The following is a 23,618-nucleotide window of genomic DNA, read 5'->3' on the forward strand; positions in this document are numbered from 1 at the left end:
ATTCCGTTCTTTCTGGTAGTTATCACTCTTCCTGTGGTTAGCCACACTCATGGGGCTGATGATAACAATCTATTTTTTTCTCCTAGCAACCTGACTTTTCAGCTCCCTCAAGGAACAGATGCCTGAGATCTCCAGGATGACAGCTAACTGAGTGCATCTTTACTCACACCTCCCGATGTGCATGACCTCAGCTTCCAACCCCCCCCCCACTTTGTTCCAAATCAGCAGGAAGCAGTCTCAAGAATTCAGTGTTTCTGCTGTTCTCTACAGACATATAATGCAAAATGGTCTTTATGTAATCCTAGCTCAATTAAAATTTAAAGCTGGCTTTGAAGTTGGAGCATGGCTCTCTCCTTCTCTAAACCCAAGCATACTTGTTAGAAGGAAAATCCAAAATCTCTGTTTCATGTCAGAAAAGCCACCTGATATGGGACAGAAGAAAAACCAAAATTAAGGGAATATTCTATTGCCATTAATCTTACAATTCTTTGGTTTTACTTTGACTCTTTAAAGCTTTTCTTAAGGTACGAATTTTATATCAAAATTTATAAGATTAATATATATGCATTTTAAACTTTTATCATGATTTTAATGGTCATATAGAGTACTAATTTTAGAAAAAAAAAAGGCTTCACCTAGCTTCCTGTAAATGATTTTGGGTTTGAGTCTCTATCATCAGTTTTCTGCAGTGAATCATGACTATACCTAACATCAACTTTGAAGTCTCCAAATAGATGATGGGGCCCCACAACCACGATTCCATCAGGATGATGATAATACCACTAAGCTGACAAACACCACCTAAAGATCAACTTTGGACTACAAACTGCTCAGGACAGTTTTGAGATGGCTAGCTGAGATGATCCAGCCTCACAGACTACTTGAGCAAGGACTTGAGACAAGCCCTGCACTTTCCCATTATGCAGAGACTGGACAAATAATACAGCCAACTCTCCCAGGACTTGACAATTAACTCCAAATATTCTTTTCAAGATCCCCTAAAGATGCCTTCACCTCCAGACAGCAAGAAGTAATTTTAAGAACAAGACACTCACATTCCCAAGAGGTGGGGTGGGTGTGTTTTGGCCTTCAATGGGTCATGGATAATTGTCATTGTTTAGGATGGTTGGTTACAAGTTGTTAATTGTTAGTGGTCAAGGAAAAAGCTAAACAAAGGAAATTAGATTCAGGGTTCTTGTTTAAAAAAGAAAAAGAAAAAAGAGGATATAGAAATGATAGGGAAAAGGGTAGATTATTGAATCTACTCTGAAAAAAAGAGATATAGAAATAATAGGATAAAAAGGTAGATTATTGAAAAAAAGAGGATATGGCTATATAAGATAAAATGGCAGATTATTGAATCTACTTTTTCAAAGCAGCTACTAGCTTTAAATATTTTTCATTGGCTTGGATTTTTGTATGCTGTATATAAATTATGTATATTGACACAAATTTGAGACTGATTTTGTTAGAAAATACTGTACATATAGTTCTAATCTTGTTCAAGGTATTGTACCTATACAGCTCATTTAAGAATTTAATGCAAATTGCTAGTCCTTGAAAGCTATTATTGCCAACTAATTAGGATACAAAGAAATGCAAGTTAGTATTTAGTCACCTATTACAATCAACTTGTCATATTAGGTATGTTTCCAAGGTGAAACAGAAATATATTTTAGATAGACAGGTCATCTTCAAACACTTCAGAGATCTACAGCATATGGCATTTAAGATATTTTAATAACATGGATTCTTTCTTTTTTTTTATGATAATGAAACATGTCTGCTCCTGGCAGCACTAATATATTTCAGAGAAGATAATTAGCATTGAATAAACTCCATATGGAGTTTACTTTCTTTGTGATAAATTAGCCACTGGGCAAGAAAATGCTCTTGCCTCGACTGCTGACAGTATGCTGTCCAAAATGGACAAGCGGGACACAAAACAAAGGACTGCTGAACTTTGCCAAGACAAGGCAGGAAGGCCCTTTAGAAAATCCTGCTTCACAGATGAGTCTGTCAGATATGCTAGACCTTTAGGCTGAAGATGAATACCCCAACGTTGCAGAGAAATCTTGGGTGACTGTCCAGGCAGCCAGCTGTTTCTGTCATTTCTCACATTTTTTGGAAGTCGCTTGTTTGCACTTCCTGCTTACTTAGGTAATATTATTTCCTTCTTGGGTCTCTGAGGGAATTGAAGATTAGATAGTTATAGTTTTCCTCATTACCAAATTCAGAAAAAAACCTTACTTGTAATAAGTTTCTTACTTGTAGGTGTAAAGTGCATAAGTTTGAAAGACATCAAAGTGAAATCAAAAGTGAATTAAATACATCATTTTGGACTCACAAAGTTAGGATAAATAATCGTGTATTTTCTCATTCTGAATTTGTCAAATGTAAATGGACTGGACATTGTTAAAATAATTATTGACTGTATATATTGTATATATTTATTGTACTTATTGTATACAGTTTTTCGTATATTAGTTATAGCCTTCTCTTATTATTTTAGACAAAAAAGTGAAAATATAGTGATATATTGTGTACCCTAATAAACTTGCCTGAGGATCAGAGCCTAATAAACTTTCCTGAGGATCAGAGGACAGAGCCAGCCACTAGATTAGACACAGAGGGCAGGCAGTGGTTGCACATACCTTTAATCCCAGCACTTGAGATCTCATGCCTTTGCTTGGGAAGAACACACACCTTTAATCCCAGGAGTAATATGGCAGGGCAGAGAAAGGTATATAAGGCATGAAGAAACAGGAACTCACTCTCTTTAGGCTGAGGATTTCAGAGGTAAGAACTAGTGGCTGGCTGTTCTGCTTCTCTGATCTTTCAGCTTTCACCCTGATATCTGGCTTTGGGTTTTTTATTAAAAGATCATCTAAGATTCAAACAACAGGAGCGGAAGATGGACACACACACACACACACACACACACACACAGAGAGAGAGAGAGAGAGAGAGAGAGAGAGAGAGAGAGAGAGAGAGAGAGAGAGAGAGATCTGAGGCAAACTAGAAAAGCTTAATGACCAAGTGGACAAAACTGGAAAGAAAGCTGTTGTAAGAAAGGGTGACTCAAAGGTTTGTAATCTCAGAATCTAAGTGGATAAGAGCAAGAAGACGGAAAAGTCATTTAGTATAAAGTTAAAGGAAAACATATCACAATTTGAGAATGGGGTTGACTTGAGTGAAGAGCAAACTGGAATGTGGTAAAGACAAGCCCTGCTGGGCTGGTGTGTGGCTCGACAGGAAAAACGCCGATTTTTTTTTTTTTTAAGCAATAGCAAACAATGTTACTTTCAAAAATACTGTCTAGAAATTCTTTCATATATTATCAAACACTCAATGGGCACACTTTTAACAATCTGTGTTAGTTGACATTAAATACACTTGTGTTACAAGTCCGTCTAAGCTTATGTAATTTTTTTATGTCCAAGAAAAAACACTTGCTTCAGGTTTATTTAGGGGTATTGGCTTATAACTCCATTTATAAGGTTACACTACTATTGGGCTTACTGAAAAACAAGAGAAGAAAAATCAATTATAACAATCTTCCTTAGGTCAGTCAAAGGCCATATCTCTAGCTGGGATGTTACAGTTAATTTCTGTGGGATGCTAATCCCTGACATGACCTTCACTCTACCTTTAGTCCTCAGAGCACTCTCAGGAGCTGGACCATTGTTATCCTTGTGAGAAAATACTAAGCTTATTTGGGTTTTTAAAGCAGTTTTCCTCTCTTTTTGCTGATTGGTGGGGCAGTTTGTGTAGGTAGTATTAGACTTTGGTCAAAGTGTTTCAGTTAAACTGCTATTTTGATGATGAGTGGGTTGCTTGTTAGCAGGAGTTTTTTGTTTTGTTTTGTTTTGTTTATTTTTTTTCTTCCTTCCTGCTGTTAATCTTATTTCTAGAGGCATTAACTTATAGAGTTCAGGCTGGTGAAATTAACTGTAAAAACGCTGATTTGTAAGCCTGAACTGAGTTTAATTCCCGTTACCCACAGGGTGGAAGGAGAGAATTGACACTCTCAAGTTGTCCTCTGCCCTCCGTGTGCACACTGCAGCAAGGTGCACTAATATGTGTGTGCAAACACACACACACACAAACCACACAAATAAATGTAATTTTTTAAAATATAAGACCCTTTTCTTCCCTTTGCTAGTGTAAAAACTAAGCAATGGGGCAGGAGTCGTGGACTACCCTCCTCAATCCAAGTATTCAGGAGGTAGAGGCAAGTGGATCTCTGTGAGTTTCAGGTTGGTCCAGTCTATAGTAAGTTCCAGGACAGCTAGGGCTGCATAGTAAGACCCTGTCTAAAATAACAACAGGCAAACAAACAAAGCTACCCACTAAGCAATGATGCAATTGAAATTCTTTACAACATCTGAGTTTCTCCAGGAAGGGTGCATAGGTGAGAAACCTCAGCTTCAAATAATAATATATATGTGTATATAATTATATACTTGTATATATGTTATATATAATTATATATATTTGTAAATACATAAATTATATATTGATGCTTAGATGGAGGCTAGGGTCTCGTTCATGTACTCTATCACTGGGTTATTTCCAGACCCAGTTTGAGCTATATTAAACTGTTCATGTATAGCCAGTAACTTGCTATCTGGCATCAGACAAGTTGTTATATATTATTTATGCCTTAATTTTCCTATCTGTAAATAGGGCTAAGGAAGAACTAGAGTGTTGTGAGGGTTACCTAAGAAGCACACGTGAAAACTTACACATCACATGCAACAAGGATTTGTGGAATGAACAGAATGACAGAACAAGAACTATCAGATGTGGGCAATGCATCTGGACACACAGGAATTCTGGAACACCTTGTAAAGGGCAAAACCTCTGGGTTCCCTGGATGACCTGGGCAGTATGGGCTTGAGATTCTACCCTGAAGTGTGCGGTTAGTTTTTGTCAACTTGACACACACTAGAGTCATCTGGAAGAAGGGGCCTCGACTGAGGAATTGCCTCCATCAGGTTGGCTTATGGGCGTGTCTGTGGAGGCGTTTTCTTGATAATGATTGAGGTGGAGGGCCCAACCAACTGTAGGGAGTGTCACCCTGTTACGTGGTTATGGGTGTGCAAGAGAGCAAGTTGTGCAAGCAACAGAGATCAAGACAGTAGACAGAAGCAGCATTCCATGGTCTCTGCCTCAGTTTCTGCTCCAGGCTCCTGCCTTGGCTTTCCTCAGCCATGAACTGTAAAGTGTAGAAATAACACCCCCAACCCCAAACCCCGCAAGTTGCTTTTGGTCATAGTGTTAACCACGGCGACAGAAAAGCACACTTGGACACAGTTCTTGGCCTATGTTTCTTCATCGGAGTTTCTCCATTTGCTGGGAACACCGCCCACACAGAGAAAATATTGTTCTCATATATACAGAAGAAAACCCCCTACACAGGGGGGCTCCTCAAACTGGATTAGGCATAAACAGCACTCAAACACTGTCTTCAGAGAGACTCTTTATTAAGCAGGGAAGAAAGTTAAAGTGGCTGCTTTCTGACTCAGCGAGAACACAGCAGCAATGACCTTGCAGGTGTGATTTTTTTCTGTCCAGATAGCGTTTCTCTGTGTAGCTTTGCGCCTTTCCTGGATCTCACTCTGCAGACCAGGCTGGCCTCGAACTCACAAAGATCCACCAGCCTCTGCCTCCCAGCCTTCTCCTCTCTCTTTTTAAGAGAGAGGAGAGAGAGAGGAGAGAGAGGAGAGAGAGGAGAGAGAGGAGAGAGAGAGGAGAGAGAGGAGAGAGAGGAGAGAGAGGAGAGAGAGGGGAGAGAGAGAGAGAGAGAGAGAGAGAGAGAGAGAGAGAGAGAGGAGAGAGAGGAGAGAGAGGAGAGAGGGGAGAGAGGGAAGAGAGGAGAGAGAGGAGAGAGAGGAGAGAGAGGAGAGAGAGGGGAGAGAGGGGAGAGAGGGGAGAGAGAGGAGAGAGAGGAGAGAATTTTCATTTCATTTTTTTTCTTTAAATTTTATTTGGGGGGCTGGATGGGCATTGCAAGGGCAGAGGGTGGATAAAAAGGGGAGGGAAATGAATAGAATTGAGATGCATGATGTAAAAGACACAAAGAATTTTTGTGGATATTCCTTTACACTGTGTGAAGATGTCACCGTGATTGGTGTAATAAAAGATGAATGGTCAATAGCTAGGCAGGATTTCCAGGGACAGAGGATGATACAAGAAGGGCAGATTCTCCAGCCAGACACAGAGCAAGCAGGATGGGCAGTACAGAGTAATGGTAACCAAGTCACAAAGCAGAAAGTAAATTAATAGAAACGAGGCTAAACTATCAGCAGAACTTTCACAATTAATAGTCTCTGTGTCATTCTCTGTGAGCTGGTGGCCCTAAAAGAAAAATCCATCTACAAAGCATAAATAAAAAGTAAGTTAATAAAAAAAAAACATGGATAAGGAATTGACTGTGGTAAAGCCTTTCATATGATCACAGTATCTGTTAGAACAGTGTGAGGTATGAGTCCCTGGGTCTACTGGAATCAGGTCTTTGTGCACAGAATAAAACAGATGAGCCTTCAGCTGCTGAAAACTTTGCTAGTCAAGTACCGGCAACAATTCCTTCCATTTCAATGTGATGACGTACCTTCAGCCGGTATGTATGGCGGGACAATTGCACACACATCCAGCACTCCTAAGGATTCTCACCAGTGTGAGTTTGTTGGTGAGATGACAACTGTGACTTGCACAGGAAGCCTTTCCCACATTTGTGACAGCACAGGTCTTGGGATATAATTTATTCCATCTTCTCACGTGAGTTCATTTCTGAACAGCTGTCCATTTTGAGAACAGCATTTTCACCCACTTTTTTCAGACTGCCAACTGCAAGGTTTAGTTAATTTTGAGGGATTTCTAAATCCAGAAATTTAAGAAATTTAAGAGCTCTTTCATTTGGCCCAGTAAGCAAGGAGCTAATATTAGAGCTAGAGGTTTTAAAATGAGTTGACTAAGGTCAAGATTTGCTGGTCTTGAAAGTAAAATGTCTTGGACTGCGGCTCGGTGGTGGTGTCTCTTGCTACACAGTCCTCTCCGGATCTTGTTCTGTCACTAGCATTTGGGACGTGGAATCTTTGTTCCTGAGCAGAACTTGGTGGTGGTAATCTTACTTTTTCTGAGCTCCTCATTTGCCAATGTATCAGGTGCGTTCCATTTCATACTGGATTGTACTGGTCTCTGTCATCTTAGCCGCAGTGTGAGAACGGAAGGCTACCTTGCTCTTCTGTGATAACTGCTGGTTGCGATCTACACTGACCATTAACTTGGTTCACTGTGTATATGCTGGGCTTTGAGTCATTTTTCTTCCCCTGGAGCTGGTGGAGAGTTCAGGGCAGGGCAGGGGGTGGGGGTGTTAGATAGCTCCCAGGGTCGCTCAGACAGCCCCTCAGCAGAAAACGTGCTTGTGGGCTTGGAAAGGCGCAGACACCTCCAATATTCACACCTTTTTCTTTATTTTTGAGACTGGGTCTTGCTATGTTCTCCATGTTGTCTTCCAACTAGCCGTTCTCTAGCCTTGAGTCCCAAATGCTGGAATGAAAGGCCTGCCTGCCTCATTTTAACCCCCTTCCCATCCGAAGCTGCACTTCTTATTTTCTCCGCCACGCGGCACCCGTCAGTCGTCTGTGTCTGCGGTTCTGACAGGTGACAGGCTGGCAGGAGAGCGACCAGCGGTCTCCCGGGGAACCAACCACGTTTGCATCTAACTGGAGCCCCCGCCCTCGCTGGCTGGAGCCTCTTTTTCATCACGTGATCGCGCAGGATTGTGCAAGATGAGGCTTGAAAGTCTTCCTCTTGCAACACAGTTATGTACGAAGTCCAGGTTTCCCTGGCCTGATTCTGAAAGGTCCCTGGGGGAAGGTGACACTGGGCGGAACCTCCCGGACTGGGAGGACCCGAGCTCAGACATCCAGAGGGATCTGCCGAAAAGCTTGGCGGCAGCGGCAAGACCAGTAGCCTGGAGTGGCCAAGCTGGAGCTGGAAGTGGAGTTCCGTGGGTTCGGGGCCGCGGCTGCTGGGCAGCGGCTCCTCCAGGCCGAGACCCCGGCACAGAATGAGCAGAAGGCGGCGGCCTCCCGACGGAGGAGCCGGGCCAGGAGCGCGCTGCGCTGGTTCTCCACCGCGGTCCTGTATGCCGCCTTCCTGGGGCTGGTGAGAGCTGAGGCTGCGTCCCTGCCAGTGTGGGTGCGAGCCTCCTGCAGGCGACCTGCCCTTCCCAGCGGGACTGTCACCTTCGCTCCCTGCACCTTCTGTGACTTTGGCACTTTAGGCCCATGGGCTATCTCGTGGGCGCTAATTTAATCACTGAGGGTTACTGTCCAGTTCGAAATTGATTGTGCCGCTTTCTAACTGCAGCAAACTTTCCTGGCATTGCCTGGGTCTGTAGCCACTGCACTCCGAGTATAACTTACTACACAATAAATTGACTTTTCTAGCCATTCCACTTCGGTGGCCATCCACTTGGCTTTGCAAATAGGAAATAGGCCCAAGAGGAAAGCGGCGTCATACAGGTGTTTTGGTGGTGGAGCCGAAACATGTCTGCCTCTTCCCACGATTCTATTGAAGTCAGTCCTGTAGCACTTTAAATGTTTCCTAGGGCAAAATGCTGCGTAAACTGTGGGAAATTCCTATTACTTGGTAATTGGGATCTGGGGGAGCTGTGGGGTCGGGTTCCCCTGAGAGAGCTCTTTCCCCCTCTTTGAAAGCCTCCACTTTTGAGAGACTGACTGAAACCTTAAGCACTGAAAAGCTTTTCTATCGCCACCATAATTGATTGCTCTAAAGAGAATCTCCATTCATTCATTGCATGGTTCTGTTTTCTTTGTTCTTGTTTACTGTTTAAACTACAAAGGACGGCTGAGTAGGAACATTTACGTCCCACCCCATTGTTGGGGGGGTAGAGTCTTGTTATATAGCCCAGGCTGGTTTCAAATTCTGCATTCTCCTGCCTCGGCCTCCTGGGTACTAGAATTATAGGTATACCCCACCATGCCCGGCCCTGTTTCTCTCTCTTGCGGGGATATGACACACTGGGAGATTACATGATGCTATGAAGAAAACAATACCGTGAAGCTCAGCACGGTCCTTATGGCTGTCTCTAGGAACCAAACTGAACATAATCAAATAACCCAAACATTACATTAAAAGAGAGTTCAAAGTACTTTATTTCCTGCTATTGGTCAGAATTTTTGTTTGGGTTGTCATGGTGACTTAAGGTCACAGCAGGCTGTGAAATCCGCAGACTTAGTCTTCCAGTAGTTAGCCTGGTAACACACGTGGGAACCTAGAGACACACTGAACTGCCATGACAAGGAAGTCTTAGGACAGCCAGGCTTGCCACCCCCATTGTGCACATCAGCAAACTAACTTAGCTGCTCCCACACACGTTATGCCTTTCTCTGAGAAGTTTCCTTAAGGCCTTCATTCAGCAACAGCACTACCAGCTATTTTGTTCATTGATTCATTCATTCATTTATCATCAATAATGATAACTATCATCATCATTATCATCATCATTATTGCTGTAAACTGAACCCAGGGTGTTGTCCATTTGGCACACATGCTCACCCAGCTGACCTATACCCAGCTCCTCACCCACCTTTTTCATTACTTTTTTTTCTATACAGCCCTGGCTGATCCGGAATTGCTGTGTAGACCAGGCTTGTCTCAAAGTCATAGACAACCACCCACTTCTGCCTTCTGAGTGCTGGGATTGCTGGTGTGGACCTCCACACTGAGCTTCACTACTCTTTGTATAGTAGTGAAAATCAAGATGAAGTTATGTACAGCATTCTATTTTACTCAGCACCACACACAAGCCCACAACACAGGCAAGAAGAGCCAAAGCTAAATTTTGTTCCACTAACTGATGGACATAAATGTTCTCGTCCACCTTTCTGAGTGCTTCCCACCCTTCTGAACAGGGAGATCTGAGCTACCTCAACACACATTTCCCAAATCTTAAATCTTAGCTTCAAGTGTTGTACTATAGCACCACCTGTTGCCAGAGTGGATCCAGTCCAGGGGTCCTGTTAGGACTGTTCTTCAGAGGAAGCTCAGTTGTTCCCTGCATGGCTGGAACTAATTTTGGGTGTTGGCCGCTTTGGTATGATTGTGGAAAGTATGGAAAACTGCTCAGAAGGCAGGAGAAAGCCAGGTTAAACAGCAAGTTCTGATCGACCAGAAAAGCTGATGGAGTGGAGAAATTCTCCATAGACCAATCTTGGGCCTTGGAGACTGGAAAACATCACTACCTCTGGGCTTTTGAGCAGAACTCAGTTAAATTTGCATACTGCTAAGTTTATACAGCTCTTGAATATGGTCCAATATAAAACATTTTTTTGTGATCCTTTAGCATGAACTAATGGTGCATAAGATCATTTAGTGGAAAGACAACTTCCTGGACTTAGTGGTCACATAGATCATTCTTGGCACTGTGTTCTCAAGATCAACCTCTTGCAGACGTCACTCAGACCAGTTCCCTGTATTTGCTGGTGTCTACATTAGTAAATGGAAAGCCAGAGCTGTATTCCTAACAAGTGTAGGAGGCACAGAGCAGTGACGTCAGCATATCAAAGAGAGCTCTCTCTTCTCCCTCTGGGAATTCAAGGTGGTGAAATAGAAACATGGAATAACGTTGGCCTTAGTGGTAGTGTTTCCTGATTTGGAGGCATTGATTAGCCATAAACCTGACAGCTGCTGCTTTTTGTTTTGTTGCATGGCATTAGCCTTGGTATAGCCTCCATGGTGCTGTGTATCTTCCTGTAAGGAAAGAGACAGCATCAAGACAGCCAGTGATGGGAAAGAAAAAAGGTTTTGCAGATCTGTCTTGATCCATGAGTTAGGCTGTCCCTACCTAGGATGTTCTCTGCTTCTCAGGAGAAACATTCCTAGTTAGATTTGCTCTAAGGTCCCCAGCAGGTGTATAGTTCCAAGAGTCTTGAGAGCTGCCAGTCCAGGACTAAGGGCTCTGATGTTTTGGTGTGTAAATACTGGTGTGGTCTCTGGTGTGTAAATACTGGTGCGGTCTCTTCCAGCCAAGTCAGAAGGAGGCACTTACTGTGTTATTTCTAAAAAGACTGTTGTTCAGGATCCAGGTCATGAAAGTTCACAGACTTCTTTTCCCTGGTGAATATACTTTGGCCTAACTACTGAGTCATGTCACACTTCATGTGAATGGAGTGGGGATACCTGGGTGATAATCACAAGGGGTGCAGTCTTGCAGTGGCTACATCACAAGGGCTAATAAGTCTGTGGGAGTGGACCCAATTGCCACCAATTATTAAAGCCATTGAGGACAATCTGGCCAATCCAGGCTTGATGCCACTGTGTTTGTGACACTTGTGCAGTGTGACAAGTATTGCTGCTGCTGGGGATCTTTGCAGGAATGCCCCACAAGGAAAGCTCCTTTTTAGTAACTGTAGCTATGGATAGCATTAGCCCTTCTGTATAGGAAGCTTCTGTCACCTAGGAGATAATCGCTGAAGGCGAATAGTGAGTGAATCCACACAAAAATGTTCAAGAAGTTGCTACAGAATTATCCAAGGTTTTTATTCTCTTACCAAAATATTGGATCTGACAAACCAAACATGAGGCCTTTGTGCAATTTTCATAGAGAGGCCCCCCATTGATGTTTCATCGTTATGTGGGTCATTTCAGCTCTTCCATGAGGAGTCTTAGAGGGCAGAGCTTTGCTGTTGGAAGCTATGAGGACTCAGTAGCTCCAGACAGTCATCCAAGCTGTCCCTGAACCAGAACTGCCAGGCTGAACCTCCTGCCTCAGCCTCCTGATTATTTAGGACTATACATGTGGGCCATTGTTCCAGGCTCTTGTATGCACTTAAAGATAACAGCAGAATTATGACTGTTATATTAAGATTGTTACATTTCTATGAATCTCAAATAATTTCTGAAATATTAACACATTAATACAAATGTAACTTAAAGAGATTTTAACATTGTTTATTTGACCATGAGTCCCTTGTTATTTATCAAATATACCCAATTAATTTGCTATTTCTCTATTTCTAGGAATATAGATCATGGTTTTTTGTTTGTTTAGTTTAGTTTTGTTTTGTTTTTCGAGACAGGGTTTCTCTGTGTACCTTAGCGCCTTTTCCTGGAACTCATTCTGTAGTCCAGGCTGACCTCAAACTCATGGAGATCCACCTGGCTTTGCCTCCCAAGTGCTGAGATAAAAGGTGTGCACCACCACTGCCTGGCTACTAGATCATGTTTTTGAGAGAGTCCAAGAGACTTTCTGAAAGACCCTAAATTAACTCAAGGTTAAAAAAAAAAAATCGTAATTTAATTTAAAGAAGGTCATAAAATATCAAAAGTTTAACACTTTTGATCAAGATAGAATTGCAGATCATAGTGAAAAATAGTCTTTTATTTATTTATTTATTTATTTATTTATTTATTTATTTATTTATTTATTTATTTATTTATTTATTGGTTTTTCGAGACAGGGTTTCTCTGTGTGTAGCTTTGCGCCTTTCCTGGAACTCACTTGGTAGCTCAGGCTGGCCTCGAACTCAGAGAGATCCGCCTGGCTCTGCCTCCCAAGTGCTGGAATTAAAGGCGTGTGCCACCACCGCCCAGCTAGTCTTTTATTTAATCAAAGTGGTATTGAATGCTTCTAACTAAATTTTAAAAATCTCATAAATGTGGAACGATCTTAGGTCTATTAGAGAGGACTCAGTTTCCGTAAGTGATATTAAAAATATCATGAATACACCATGAAACACAGGAAATTATGTTGGCCATTTCCTGTGACTCTTTGTTTCTTGGGCCAACCATCTCGAATGCAACAATAACAAAAAGATCCTTCACACTTCCCATTGAGCACCATCCAATACTCCAGGAAAACAAAAAGACCAAATTCTAGTTTTACAGTGAACCTTAGTATTAATGCTCAATTTCTAGGGAACCTTCCAAACAATTCTCTTCTACTCTCAGCCAGCTTGCCCACACAGAAGTCCTTTTCCCAAATTATTCTTCTACATACTGCCTGTAATGTATTTACTCATTTTTTTTAGCCATATTGTTCTTAGTTTGGAGCAATAGTCCAACTTTAAGACAAAAGGGAATGCATTTTTCTTTCAATAATACATCTTCATACTTTACAGTGTTCCTTCCTGTCTTGGTGACTCTTTTAGTGCCATGACCATGACCAAGACAACTCATAAAAGAGTGTATGTGGGGCTCACAGTTTCGAAGGGTCTCTGACCATCATGGAAAGGAGCATGGCAGCAGGCAGGCAAGCATGGCGCTGGAGCAGTAGCTAAGAACTTACATGTTGAGACAACAGCCACAAAACACAGAGAGAGAGAGAGAAAGAGAGAGAGAGAGAGAGAGAGAGAGAGAGAGAGAGAGAGAGCAGAAATGGCTTGGGCTTATAAAATCTCTAAGCCCACTCCCAGTGACAGACCTCCTCCTCCTCCTTCAAAAAGGCCACACCTCCTAATCCTTTCCAAATAGTTCCACTCACTGGAGACCAAGTGTTGCTAAACATGAGTCTATAGGAGACATTCTCATTCAAAGTACTACATTTCACTCCCTGACCCCCATAGACTTGTGTCCATATCATAATATGAAATGCATTTATTCCAACTTCAAAGGTCTTCATGGTCTTTCACAGTCTCAACACGGTTTGAAAGTCCAAAGTCTCTTCTGAGACTCAAGGCAAACTCTTAACTGTAAAATCAAAAAGCACATCACATACTTGCAGCTTACAATGGCATAGAATATACATTACCATTCCAAAAGGGAGGATTGGGGCATAGCGAGGAAATACTGGACCGAAGCAATACCAAAATCCAGCAGGGCAAACTCCAAGTCCCGTAGCTCTATGTCCAATGCCAACAAGTACTTCTCTCTCTTGGGCTGGTTCCACTCCCTGTCTGCAGCTCTCCTTGGAAGATATCCCATAGCTCTGGCATCTCCAAAACCCTGGGTTCTCCAGTACAATCTAGGCTTCACTTTCACAGGTTCATGCAATGGCCTCTCTGGGCCTCCATGAAGGGAACCCCCTACCACATCCCTGGCTTAGCAACTTTACTTAAAGCATTACTTAATGTCGGGGAAGGATTCCATGGCCTCTTTACTCCTGTATCCTTCATGACTCTAAATCCAGAATCATGTGGCGGAAGCAGCCAAGTTCTTCTGCCTGTGTGATGGAACCTGGCCCCTCTTTGAATTGCATTTGCATAAGCTTTCTTTTTTATAAATTGGGAGTTTAGCTAGGTGGGGTCTTGCCCTGAGAGTACCACTTTCTTTATTCCATTTCACATCAGGCCTCTTCTTATCTCTTTCAGCTCAAGCCTTGGCTCCAACATTAAATTTCCTGGTGCTCTTTTTCTCTCCAAATTGTATGTTTTGTATTTCTTTTCTCCTTCTTGCTCTTTTTAATTGTAGATCTGCATAAAAAAAATCATTGCTAATAACCAAGCGACCAAGTCAATAGTACAGCTCTCTTGAAATCTCCTCTGCCAGTAAAATTAACCTACTACTTTTTAATTTAGCCTCAGGCAGGTTCTTAGGACAAGGACCAAAAGCAACCACATCCTTTGCCAAAACATCACGAGAATGGTCTTTAGCCATTGCTAAGATTGTTCCCCCGGACACCTCTAGAGCTCTGCCTCTGTAGTTCACATTTCTCTCAGCACTAGTGTCTTCCAGGCCTTGCTCACAACATCCAACTGCTTTCCTAGTCCAAAGTCCATTTTCTGATATCTTCTTCAATTTCTTTCTTCAAAGACTTAAAGTTTTTGTCATACAGGTCTTTCACTTGTTTGGTTAGAGTTACCCCAAGGTATTTTATGTTATCAGTGGCTATTGTAAAGGGTGATTTTTCTCTAATTTCTTTCTCAGCCCATTTATCATTTGTACCAAGGAAGGCTACTGATTTTTTTTTTGAGTTGATCTTGTATCCTGCCACATTACTAAAAGTGTTTATCAGCTGTAGGAGTTCCTTGGTAGAACTTTTGGAGTCATTTTTGGGGTCATTTATACTATCATATCATTAGCAAATAGTGAAATTTTGACTTCTTCCTTTCCAATTTGTATCCCCTTGATCTCCTTTTGTTGTCTTATTGCTCTAGCTAGAACTTCGAGTATTATATTGCATAGGTATGGGGAGAGTGGACAGCCTTGTCTTGTTCCTGATTTTAGTGGACTCGCTTTGAGTTTCTCGCCATTTAGTTTGTTGTTGGCTGTGGGTTTGCTGTAAATTGCCTTTATTATGTTTAGGAATGTTCTTTGTATCCCTGATCTCTCCAAGACCTTTATCATGAAGGGGTGGTGGATTTTGTCAAAGGCTTTTTTAGCATCTAATGAGATGATCATATTTTTTTTCTTTCAGTTTGTTTATATGGTGGGCTATATTGACAGATATTTTTGTATGTTGAACCATCCTTGCATCCCTGGGATGAAGCCTACTTGATCATGGTGGATGATTTTTTTTTTTGATGTGTTCTTGGATTCAGTTTGCTAGTACTTTATTGAGAATTTTTGCATCAATGTTGATGAGGGAGATTGGTCTGTAATTCTCTTTTCTACTTGTGTCTTTATGTGATTTGGGTATCAGAGTAACTGTAGCCTCGTAAAAAGAGTTTTTGCAATGTTCCTTCTGTTTCTATTATTCAAAACAATTTCAGGAGTATTGGTATTAGCTGTTCATTGAAATTCTGGTAGAATTCTGTGGTAAAACCATCTGGCCCTGGGCTTTTTTTGGTTGGGAGACTTGATGACTGCTTCTATTTCCTTAGGGGTTATAGCTCTATTTAAATTGTTTATCTGATCTTGATTTAATTTTGGTGTGTGGTACCTATCCAAAAATTGTCCATTTCTTTTACATTTTCCAATTTTGTGGAGAACAGGTTTTTGAAGTATGATCTAATGATTCTCTGGGTTTCCTCAGTGTCTGTTATGTCCCCCTTTTCATTTCTGATTTTGTTTTGTTTTGTTTGTTTGTTTGTTTGTTTGTTTGGAGACAGGGTTTCTCTGTGCAGTTTTGGTGCCTGTCCTGGGTCTCACTCTGTAGACCAGCCTGGCCTTGAATTCACAGAGATCTACCTGGCTATACCTCCCAAGTGCTGGGATTAAAGGTGTATGCCACCACTGCCCAGCTCTGATTTTGTTAATTTGGATATTGTCTCTCTATTTTTTGGTTAGTTTAGATAAGGGGTTGTCTATCTTGTTGATTTTCTCAAAGAACCAACTCTTTGTTTCATTGATTCTTTGTATTATTCTCTTTGTTTCTATTTTATTGATTTTAGCCCTCAGTTTGATTATTTCTTGTCTTCTACTCCTCCTAGGTGAGTTTGCTTCTTTTAGTTCTAGAGCTTTTAGGTGTGCTGTTGGGTTGCTAGTGTGAAATTTCTCCAACTTCTTTATGCAGGCACTTACTGCTATGAACTTTCCTTTTAGCACTGCTTTCATAGTGTCCCATAAGGTTGGGTATGTTGTGCATTCATTTTCATTGAATTCTAAAAAGTCTTTAATTTCTTTCTTTCTTTCTTCCTTTGTCCCCATCAGTGGTGATTCAGTTGAGCATTATTTGGTTTCAATGAGTTTGTAGGCTTTCTACATTTTGTGTTGTTGTTGAATTCTAACTTTAAGCCATGGTGATCCAATAAGACACAGAGGGTTATTCCAATTTTTTGTTTCTTTGTTTCTGTTGAGATTTGTTTTGTTACTAAGTATGTGGTCAGTTTTGGAAAAGGTTCCATGGGGTGCTGAAAAGTATGTATATTCTTTTGTGTTTGGGTAAAATGTTCTATAGATGTCTGTTAGGTCCATTTGAGTCATAACATCTGTTAGTTTCCTTATTTCTCTGTTAAGTTTCTGTCTGGCAGACCTGTCCAATGGTGAGAGAGGGGTGTTGAAGTCTCCCACTATCAGTGTATGGGGTTTGATGTGCGATTTGAGCTTTAGTAATGTTTCATTTACGAATGTCGGTGCCCTTGTATTTGGGGCATAAATGTTCAGAACTGAGGCTTCATCTTGATGGATTTTTCCTGTGATGAATATGAAATGTCCTTCTCCATCTTTTTTGATTGATTTTAATTTGAAATCTATTTTGTTAGATATTAGGATATCAGCTTGTTTCTTAGGTCCATTTGTTTGGAAAGTTTTTTCCCAATCCTTTTCTCTGAGGTAATGTCTGTCTTTGAGGTTGAGGTGTGTTTCTTGTACACAGTAGAAGGATGGATCCTGGTTTTTGTCCATTCTGTTAGTCTTTGTCTTTTTATAGGCAAATTGAGTCTATTGATATTAAGGGATATTAATGACCAGTGATTGTTAATTCCTGTCATTTTTTTGGTGGTCGTGTGTGTGTGTGTGTGTGTGTGTGTGTGTGTGTGTGTGTGTGTTTCCCTTCTTTGGGATTTGCTGGTGTCAGGTTATCTATTGCCTGTGTTTTGGTGGTTGCAGCTAACTTCCTTGGATTGGAGTTTTCCTTCTAGTACTTTCTTCAGGGCTGGATTTGTAGATATGTAATGTTTAAGCCTGGTTTTGTCATGGAATATCTTGTTTTCTCCATCTACGGTGATTAAAATCTTTGATGGGTATAGTAGTCTGAGGGGGCATCTGTGGTTTCTTAGTATCTGCAGAATGTCTGTCCAGGACCTTCTGGCTTTCAGAGTTTCCATTGAGAAGTTCAGTGTAATTCTGATAGGTCTGCCTTTATATGTTACTCAACCTTTTTACTTTGCTGCTTTTAATATTCTTTCTTTATTACTTATGTTTAGTGTTTTGACTATTATGTGGCAAGGGGACTTTTTTTATGGTCCAGTCTATTTGGTGTTCTGTATGCATCTTCATAGGCATTTCCTTCTTTAGGTTGGGAAAGTTTTCTTCTCTAATTTTGTTGAATATATTTTCTGCGCCTTTGAGCTGGAATTCTCCTCCTTCTTCTGTCCCTATTTTTCTTATGTTTGATCTTTTCATGGTGTCCCAGATTTCCTGGATATTTTGTGTTAAAAATTGCTGGATTTAACATTTTCTTTGACCAATGAATCTATTTTCTTTATTGTATCCTCAATGCCTGAGATTCTCTCTTTCATTTCTTGTATTCTGTTGGTTATGCTTGCCTCTGTAGTTTCTGTTCATTTACTCAGACTTTCCTTTTCCTGAATTCCCTCAGTTTGTGTTTTCTTTATTGCCTCTATTTCAATTTTCAAGTCTTGAACTGTTTCCTTCATCGGTTTGATTGTTTTTTTCTTGGGTTTCTTGACTTTCTTTAAGAGATTTCTTGATTTCCTCCAATTTTTTGTTTGCCTTTTCCTCCAAATCTTTAAGGGAATTTTTCATTTCTTCTTTTAGGGCCTCTATCATCTTCATAAGGTTGTTTTGAAGGTCATTTTCTTCTGGATCATCTGCTCTGAGATGTTCAGGTCTTCCTGTTGTATCACTAGGTTCTGGTGGTACTGTATTTCTCTTTATGTTGTTTAATGTGTTCTTAAACTGCCATCTACCCTTTTTTCTTTAATCTGAACAGGTGGAGCTCCAGGTCGCTGTTCTTTCCATCGGTGCAGGTGGAGCCTCTGGCTCCTGTGGGTGCTCTTCTTCCCAATCAATCCAGGAGTGGGTGTATGTCTCCAGTAGTCGCTGGTGCTACAGGAGATGGTTTGTGAGGGAGTGGGAGTGGAAAGAGGCTACTGCTCGTCTCTGGGGCTGCATTGGCTGGGGGCAGGGTGGGGGGACACAAAAAGTGTCCACGGGGCCTAGGGGCTAGAGAACTGGGCTTTCCAGTCCAGAGGTTGGGGCCTTACCTGTTCCCAATAGGTGCAGGGTGAGCGTATCTTGTGTTGATTTTCAAGACATGGTTTGTCTGTATAGCCCTGGCTGTCTCAGAACTCACTGTGTAGATCAGGCTGGCCTTGAATCAAAGGTCTGCCTACCTCTGTCTCCCAAATGCTGGGATCAAAGGTACTTACGTCCAGCTTCTTATCAACTTTTATTTAAATGGGGAAAAGCTTTAAAAATTAAGTCATTTTTGGCTGGAGAGATAGCTCAGCAGTTAAGAACACTAGCTATTCCTCCAGAGGACCTAGGTTCAACTCTCATCATCCACATGGCAGCTCACAGCATCCATAACTCTAGTTCCAAGGGGTCTGATGTCCTCTTCTAGCCTCCTTGAGCACTGCACACCTGTGCTGCACACGCATGTAAAACACCCACAAACATAAATAAAAGTAAACAAACCTTTAATATTTTTAAAAATAATCCAATAGTTTTGGAGAGAAAAAAGTTTTGAAATGAAGAAAATCAATCAGGATCTATGGCTCTATAATATTAGTAGCATCATCATTGTAAAGTTTTTCCTACTGTGAATGGGCCTTAAAATAAATTTCTGCTTTATAATCCACTCTGTAGATGAATCTCTAAACAGTCTTATTAAATAAGAAACACAGAGCCAAATACAGAGTTAAAAGAGGTAGAGCACTAGCGAAGAGCCAAGACCACCTTTAACTTACCACTCATTGCCATCCTTCCCCTAAAAGAGGGTTTCTTCCTGTCTGACTTGTCTTTTTATTGCCTTTCTGTTCTGCCTTCTCATTGGCTCTAAACCCAACCACATGACTTCCTAGTCACTGCCTGTCTATACAGACCTCCAGGTCTCTATGGTTGTCTCTATGGGATTAAAGGTTCGTGTTACCACGTTTGGCTGTGTCCTTGAACACACAGAGATTCTGCCTGCCATGTGATCAGATTAAGGGTGTGGGTTACCACCACCTGACTGCTGTTCCTGGCTTACAAATGACTTCCGATCTCCAGGCAAACTTTATTTATTAACATACAAATAAAATCACATTTCAGCACAATTAAAATATCACCACACCACTCCTCACTTTTTTTGTAGTAGACAAAAATGAAATACATATTACCTTGTTTGCAAGTAGATCTTTCATCTTTATTAATTTCAGGGAATGACTGTTGCCATCTTGGGACCCACATTTCCAGACCTGGCAAGGAATGTGAACCGGAACATCAGCAGCCTTTCAGAAGTCTTTGTGGGCCGCGCCCTCGGCTACTTGTGTGGCTCTGTGGTTGGCGGGGCGCTTTTCGACTGTATGAATCATTTCTTACTTTTAGGTAAGTAAACATCAACTTTTGTTCGCAACTTGGCTCTAAGTATGAAAAATGCAGCCTTAATTCAGACTCGACAACAGAAATGGGTAGTGTGTGGGTACCTCCCTGGCAACTGGGCTTCCATGGATCCTGTCTCTACCTCGGCTGGTGGAGGGAATATGTACTGAGCCCTCTGGAAACTCTTCAGTTTGTGTGTTGGTGGTCCTGAGGTTCCACTCTCAGGTCACACACTGCTTGGCCACACAGCTCTGCATATTTGAAGGTAGGGCAGGTTTCCAGGGCTGCAGAGGTCAGAATAGGCTCTCCACACCTGCCACACCTGTTTACAATTTATTTGTAGTATTACAATGGTCCTCAGCTCACAGTTTATAGTATATATACAGAGAGAGAGAGAGAGAGAGAGAGAGAGAGAGAGAGAGAGAGAGAGAGAGAGGAGAGGGAGATTGAGATTTGAGGCAGGGTTTCTCTATGTAGCCCTGGCTGTCCTAGAACTTATTACATAGCCCAGGCTGGCCTCAAACTCACAGAGATTTCTCTGCCTCTGCCCCCCAAATGCTGGGATTAAAGATGTACATGGTCACACCGAGTAATTATTTTGATTACTTTTAATCCATAAATATAATATTTATAAGACATAACCCATTTGCAGAAATTCTCAAGTTATCCAGTTTTCATATGACTTTACTTTCATTTCTGTTTTTACGACATTGGCTTGACTCTGTGTGAATGCTGCTTCTATAGCTGACATTCTCACCCTTCTTTTAGGGATGTCAATGTTGGCCACCACAATTGGTCTTTATCTTATTCCTTTCTGCAAGACAGCAACGTTACTGATTGCCATGATGTCTGTATTTGGTGTTTCATTTGGCGCTCTGGATACAGGTCAGTGACTCTGAGTGTTGACTTAGGGGAAAGAGGACAAAATTACACTATCACCTAGAAGATACTCATGTGTCCTGTGACAGGAGCATCCAGGTCCTGACAGGTGCTTTGCTCATAAATAAATAATCTTTGGTTGCTGCCAGCTCCAAGTACATAAAGCTAAAAAGGTGCAATATATTTATTAAAGTTTGAAATGTATTTATTAAATATATTATAATTTATGCAATGTATTTATTGCATATATTTATCACGTACATAGTAACAAGTACATGGATAAATATTATACCCCCAGTGAGGCATTTATACTATTTTGTAAAAACCTTTGCAAATGTATCTGGCTCTAGAAGGTGGTGATCACCAGCCTTTAGGCCATGTCTATAAGACATTACAATACATAGCTCTTGGTGGTGCATTAGAGATCTTTAACCACATAATCAACTCACATCTGGCATTTGATTACTTAGAACATCTGTCATGCTCACACTGTGCAATGCATATTCATCTGCTTTCTCGTGGCACTGAGTATAGCCAGTCATTCTTTGGACTGCCAGTTCCCAAATAATGATACAGAGACTTCTTATTAGTTATGAAAGCTTGGCCTTAGCTTAGGCTTGTTCCCAGCTAGCTCTTATTTGTATTTATATTAACCTATGCTCTGCCACATGGCTTGTTACCATTCCTCCATTCTGTGTGTCGGACTTGCTCCACGTCTTGCTGACTAAACCTGCCTTTCTTCCTCCCAGAGTTCCTCTCTCTCCCTGGAAGTCCCACCTATTCTCTTCCACCTGATCTCTCCTGCCTAGCTATTGGCCATTCAGTTCTTTATTAAACCAATCAGAAGGTGCCTTAGGCAGAGACGCACCTTCATAGTGTACAAAAGGATTATCCCAGAAGAAATGAAACTTCGTTTTTATAAGGTTCTTTAGATTTTTATTTTTACTATTTTTAATTATGTGTATGCATTTATGTCTATATGTGGGCACGTACACATGAGTGCACGTGTCCAAGGAGGGAGAGGTTGCTGATCCCACTGGGAACTGGGGTTATAGGGCTTGTAAACCACCAGATGTGGATGCCGGAAACTCAATTCTGGTTCTCTGAAAGAACAATAAGTACTCTGAACTGCTGATCTGTCACTCCACCCCGATCCACGATCTTCCGTAATTTCACTAAGTTACCATGTCCAGCAGATGATTTTCCCCATGTTTCCTTGGCAGGTGGGAACGTCTTCATCTTGGATCTGTGGGGGGACAAAGGAGCTCCACACATGCAGGCCTTGCACTTCAGTTTCGCCTTGGGTGCCTTCCTGGCTCCCCTGCTAGCTAAACTGGCCTGGGGTACGACAGCATCCACCCAGAACCACACAGAGACAGACTTGGTCTCTCTGATGCTGAACCGATCCTCTGAAGCCACCTCAGACTCTCTGTTTGCAGCGCCTGAGGACATGAACCTGCTGTGGGCATATGCTTCCATCGGCACCTATGTCTTAGTAGTCTCTGTCTTTCTGTTTGGTCTGTTTTGTAAGAAACGCCCGAGGCAGAAAACATCCACAGCATCTGCTCAGGAAGCTCGAAGAGCTAAATATCACAGGACCCTGCTCTGTCTCCTCTTCCTCTTCTTCTTCTTCTACGTTGGAGCCGAGGTGACCTACGGCTCTTACATATTCTCCTTTGCCACCACTCATGTTGGCATGGAAGAAACTGAAGCAGCCGGCTTGAACTCCGTCTTCTGGGGGACCTTTGCAGCCTGCAGGGGCCTGGCCATCTTTTTTGCAACACTTCTACAGCCTGGAACCATGATTGTGTTGAGCAACATTGGTAGCTTTGTATCATCTTTATTTCTGGTGTTTTTTCACAAAAGCCCTCTTTGTCTCTGGATCGCAACTTCTGTGTACGGAGCCTCATTGGCAGTCACATTTCCCAGTGGAGTTTCTTGGATTGAGCAGTACACCACCTTAACTGGAAAATCCACAGCATTCTTTGTAATTGGCGGTACCCTGGGAGAAATGGCTATTCCTGCAGTAATCGGAATTTTTCAAGGACACTACCCAGAACTGCCAGTAGTTCTGTACATCTGTTTAGCTTCAGCCATATCCACTGCTGTTTTATTTCCTGTGATGTATAAATTAGCCACCTTACCTCTGTAATATGAATAAAAAGAAAACATCTCAGGGGGCCAGAACACTTTGCCCTCTAAGTCCGTACCATAAAGAAAAGGAAGAATGGAAAGATGGAGACAAACTGAATGAAATGGATTTTGAAGTTGTTCAACAATGCAATGAGGCAATCTGTAGTTGTCTAGAAACGTTGATGGTGTCCTCACCAATTCCTCCTAAGTGCATTGATTTGGACAAACAGTTTGGAATGTCACGTTCGGTTCTTTACTTGTGACTGTGACCAATACTTGACGAGAAACCACGGAAGGACTTATTTGGGTCACAGTTTGAGGGTGCTGTCTATCATGGAGGGGTGGGCATGGCTACAAGAGGACCCATGTATCAGGAATGTGGAGCTAGGAACCTTTTCCTTCACATTAGGGAAGAAGAGAAAACAGAGAGGGGACCAAAAATGTGTCCAGGTATAAAATCTCAAACTCTGTCTCTAGTGATGGACTTC

At 41.7% G+C, this 23,618-nt stretch overlaps 1 pseudogene; it reads left to right on the forward strand.

Moving 5' to 3' along the window:
- Nucleotides 1-6,607: 6,607 nt before the first annotated feature.
- Nucleotides 6,608-23,393, forward strand: LOC131918769 (sodium-dependent glucose transporter 1C-like; annotated as a pseudogene).
- The last annotated feature ends 225 nt before the right edge of the window (nucleotides 23,394-23,618 follow it).

The sequence above is a fragment of the Peromyscus eremicus genome, chromosome 8b (genome assembly GCF_949786415.1).
Source record: "Peromyscus eremicus chromosome 8b, PerEre_H2_v1, whole genome shotgun sequence".
Lineage (NCBI taxonomy): Eukaryota > Metazoa > Chordata > Mammalia > Rodentia > Cricetidae > Peromyscus > Peromyscus eremicus.